We start from the raw sequence: 5,262 nt of genomic DNA, 5'->3' as shown, positions 1-5,262 counted from the left end.
CAGATACAAAAAATTTATACAGGATTTGCTTTTACTCAACGGCTAGTCAAAAATGGAAGTTCTGTCCTATTGGAAATGTACTTACTAATGCAGTATTACACTTATGAATACAACACATATTTCAAAATTTTTCCCTTGGGAAATTCAGTGACATAAAATTTTATCACTATTCCTGTGCTTGTAGAGCCCCCAGAATTTGTAACAATGGTGCAAACATTTGAGTACATTTGTGGGTCAAGTTTTGTATATCTCCATTTTAATAATAATAAAAGATAAGTGGTAATCAAGCTATAGAAATGACTATATTAACTTTTATCCTCTCTATAGAAAGTTTTACAAAATCTTTGATACATGACAAAATCATCAGAAGTTTGAGATACTTATAGTATTTATCCTCTGTTCTATATTTATAGTCTCCTATAATTTCTTTTCTCATCTGAAATATTACTTTCATGTTTTAAATTAATTTTATAATTGTTCTTCTTTTTAATGAGGATTTTGGAAATTGTAAACCTTTTTGACCCCCAAATCATGGATCTGCCTCTCATATGTGAAAAGAAAAATTCCATAGACTAGGTTAAAAGATAAATGGCAAACTTAAAAAATGCATTGTAACGTATATTACAGAATTAACATCAAGGTATTCAGACAAATTTACACAGCGAAACAAATACATTTTAAAAAGCTTTCAAAACAGGAAGAAAAAGAATAACTGCTTTATCATTTTTGGCATTGCAAACAAAAGAATGGACCCAAACTGGGTTAAACAATGAGAAGTTCAACATACATTCTCCTATGATCCAATTTGAGTAGACTCTGACTACTTTTCTTCTCATTTTTCATGATCCCAGACCTTGGGTTGGCTTTTCTCATGGGTTCAGTGATCGCCAAGAGTATCTGGGGTGGCCTGATTCTTTGCTCAACCTGTCTTTACACAAAAGTCCTGAGCTTTGTACTGACTGAAATATCCATGAATTAATCCTCTCTGCACAGGAGACTGCCAGGTACTGATTGGTTTAAATCTGTGTCACCTGAATCAATTATTGTCACAAGAGGGATGGAGTTGCTTAAACTTGCTTCTGTTAAGCCCCTTGGATAGTTAATTCTGTCTAAACTGCTTTACAAGTGTGCAAAGAGTGAAATGAATATTAGGGAGACTGTAACAACACATTGGATAATTTACAAAGAATAAAAACAGGTAAGTCCCCCAAAGAGGTACATATAGGCAGTAAACTTCAGCAGAAAGCTGGGTGATGGGCACATAGTAATTCATGACACTATTCTATTCAGTTTGGTAAATATTTGAACATTTCCAACAATACTATTTAAAAATTTTCTACCAGGATTGTGGATTTTTATATTTTCCTTTATCTTTCGATTTTTGTTTTACATATGTGATGTTATGGAATTAAACAAATAAGTATTTAGAACTGTGATGCCCTTAAGATAAATTGAACATTTAATGATTATACTATGAATTGCTTTTCTCTAATAATGGTTTTAAAGTCTATTTTGTCAAATATTAATATATTTCACATTTTTCCTTTCTGGCTAGTATTTACTTGGTGTTTATTTTCCATCATTTGAGTTTAAATTACCTGCATTCATATGCTTTAATTCTCTTATAAACAATATAAAACTTGACATGATTTTAATAAACTTTGTCTTTTACTTGGTAAATTTAGTCAATTTACAGTTATTGTTGCAAAAAAACATTCCTTTATATCCAAAGGTCGCCTGGCAATGAGATAGGCCTTGGTGTTTCTAGGAGCTGGCCTGGACTCACAGCTGGGTTAGAGTGTTCTCCTGTGAACCGTAAACAGTTTCAGAGAAAATGAACATCATATAAGGTCTAGATGTGGCCATGATGGAAAAGACACAAGCAAGAAGTCTCTGTTAATCACATTGCAGCTCAAACAAAAGCATTGCCCAAACCAGAAAAAACAAACATGTAATTCTCTTGTCTGATTAACACTAGTAACTCCTGCTTCTGTACTAATTATGGATTTAGCCCCATTTCATTTCTCCTGCCTCTTAGATAAAATTCATTAAGATACAAATTCATAGAGTTTTCCTGCTTCCTAATAATATTCAGTCCTGAGCAAATCAAATCCTTAAATCCTCCCTCAGATACTCAGCATGACCAAATCTTATTATAAATTCTTCTAAAATTTCTTGAGCTATGCTGTGATCTCCCATGGTACACCTACAATTGGATGGTTGGGTTTATCGCCTCATTGTTACAGGAAGAGAGCCTACCATCTTTGACTATAGGTGTCTCTCTGATGGGCTCCCCAGGTGGTGCTAGTGGTAAAGAACCTGCCTGCCAGTGAAAAATGATATTGAAATAATACCAAATTTGGGTGCTGGGTGTGCTGATTGCTATGCACAGGTACGCGTGCGTGTGTGCTAAGTTGATTCAGTCATGTCTGATTCTTTGTTTAGAATCTCTTCCTCTCTACACTCAAAGTAGGCATTACTATAATAATTCAGTCCATTTGTGTTGAGTTGTGTCTAGATACTTATCCTTACCTTTGTTCACCATTCATTTATTAAATATCGACCTTCTACTTGGGTTCATCTGTTTAAAGCACATCCTTTCACTTTGGCATGTGTTTCATAATTGTTATTTCATATTTCCTCTTGAAAGATGTTTTACTTAGTACTTAGAGACTGTATATTGACTTTCCTTTCTCTCGTATTGTCTGAAGGCTAAAAGGGAGCTAGAAGACAGTTGACGGATGTTCTTCAGGGTGTTAGATAATTGGTCTTTTTTTTTTCCAGAATTTTTGTTTGTTTGTTTTTAGGATTTTCTGATTTTATTTGGTACTTTTCAGCTTCACTTTAATGTGTCAAGGTTTGAATTTCTTTTTACTCATCTGGCTTGGAATATGCCAGACTTTTTGAAAGACATCAGCATTTAGATCTAAGACGCTAACATATAGATCTCAATTCTGGTGTTTTTCCAACAGTCTGGAAAATTTCAAGCATTTTATCTTTAGATATTCCTTCTCCATTTTGTTATCTTCCTGTGAACTATGATACAAGCATTTTAGAATTTCTGTTGCTTTTTTTTTTTTTTTTGGTCTCAATCTCCCTTCATATTTTCAGTCTATTGACTGTACTCTGGATTTCTCCTTCACGTCCACCATCCAAAGCATTTGTTATTTTGTATACACCGCCCCTTATTGCTGCTGGATCCTCTTCATGATGACTTTTATCCTGGCCTGTTTTATGATTTATCACTGTAAAATGCCATTTTACTTGGAACTCTGTTCTAAGCCTGAATGAACTTTGAGTTCCTACAAGGAGAATTTGCATTTGTTTCTGCCAAACACCTATAATCATTACCAACTGAGACCACTTTAAACAAAATTCTATATTTGAAGTTTTTCAAACCATAATGGTAACCACGGGACTTTCCTGGTGGCTCAGTGGTAAAGAATCCACCTGCAATGCAGGATCCTTGGGTCAGGAAGGTCCCTTGGAGAAGTAAATGGCAGCCCCCTACAGTATTCTTGTCTGGAGAATCCCATGGACAGAGGAGCCTGATGGGTTATAGTCCATGGGGTTGCAAAAGTGTCAGACACAACTTAGTGACTAAACAACAATGAGAATGCTAACCATAGATTCAGACTGCGATCCTGTGTGAGGCTTAGCATATAAACATGACTCCTCAGGGCTTATTTCTAACCTCCCTATCCAGCACTAAAGAATCCAAATGGCAGCTTAAACTTCTGTCTCTTTTTGCGTGAGGCTTTGTTATTTTTTTATGCTAAAGTTGAGGATAGGGCTCTTTGCTTTCCCAGCTTCATTCATGAATTTTTCTATTGAATTTCCTACCTATGTTGGAACCAACAAAATCATCCAAAGAAGCTTTAAGGTCTCTAGAGTGTTGCTAGAAACATTCATATCAAAACCTGTGTTGACATTGGCTTACCTCCCAGGATTCTGTGGATTTCTTATTTTGTGTCAACTCAATAATACTTAATTTATCTGTAAGTTTAGCTATTTTAAGTAGACAGTTCCTTCAGTATACCTAATCGGTCATACTGCTAGCTTCGGAAACCCACTTAATGTCTTTAAGCTTAAGTTTCTTCATTTGATCCATAAAGGACCAAATTACATGATGTGTGTAAAAGGTGGCCTCTCAGCATTAAGCTATGATGAGGATTCTTGGGTAGGTAACAACAAACGTCTTACTGAGAAGTCCACAATGGCTCCTACAAAACTATATTCTTTGGACTGTAGTATCAGGGACTTCCCTGATCGCTTAGTTGGTAAAGAATCCTCCTGCAATGCAGGAGACCCCAGTTCAATTCCTGGGTTTGGAAGATCTCCTGGAGAAGGGATAGGCTACCCAACTCCAGTATTCTTGGGCTTGCCTTGTGGTTCAGCTGGTAAAGAATTGGCCTGCCATGTAGGAGACCTGGGTTCGATCCCCGGGTCGGGAAGATCCCCTGGAGAAGGGAAAGGCTTCCCACTCCAGTATTCTGGCCTGGAAAATTCCATGGACTGTCTTAGACAATGTTGGTTGATATCCTGCCAAAATAATCTATTGACAAAAAATTGGGAACATTCTTCCTGCATTTTCCCCCTCAGAGAGACTTATCCATATTAACACAGGGAACATACTGAGGATCTTATAATAAGAGCCCTCAATTAAGTTTGTTTAAGCAAGTATTTTCAGCTACATTTTATCAAAGAGGGCTTCCCTTGTGGCTTAGCTGGTAAAGAATCCGCCTGCCATGCAGGAGACCTGGGTTTGATCTCTGGGTTGGAAAGATCCCTTGGAGAAGGGAAATGCTACCCACTCCAGTATTCTGGCCTGGAAAATTTCATGGACTGTATAGTCCATGGGGTTGCAAAGAGTCGGACATGACTGAGCAATTTTCACCTTCACTTTATCAAAGAACCTATTTTTTATTGAAGAGCAATGTTATCCATAGAACATAGTTTGGGAAATGCTGGTACAGGGGAATGTAATCATTGACTTGTTTCAAGAAACAAATATAGTTTCTTTACATGAAGGGGCATGTCATGTATGGGAAAATCATGAAAGAAAAGGTGCTAAGGTACATGCGAAAGTTCAGTGGAACAGGAGAGGGGTTACTGTTCTGTAATGTTTAAAAATGTAGAGCTATTTAGCCACAGGTGCCTCTATGGTGATCTAGGAGATCACATTGAAAAGTTCAGAAATAACTTACATCCAGAGGAAAAGAAGGGCAAACATACAAATAAACAAAAAAAGTCAAAGAAATT

The sequence above is a fragment of the Bos mutus genome, chromosome 27 (assembly GCF_027580195.1).
Source record: "Bos mutus isolate GX-2022 chromosome 27, NWIPB_WYAK_1.1, whole genome shotgun sequence".
NCBI classification, from domain to species: Eukaryota; Metazoa; Chordata; class Mammalia; order Artiodactyla; family Bovidae; genus Bos; species Bos mutus.
The sequence above is the reverse complement of the archived record's forward strand: the minus strand, read 5'-3'. Positions refer to the sequence as shown.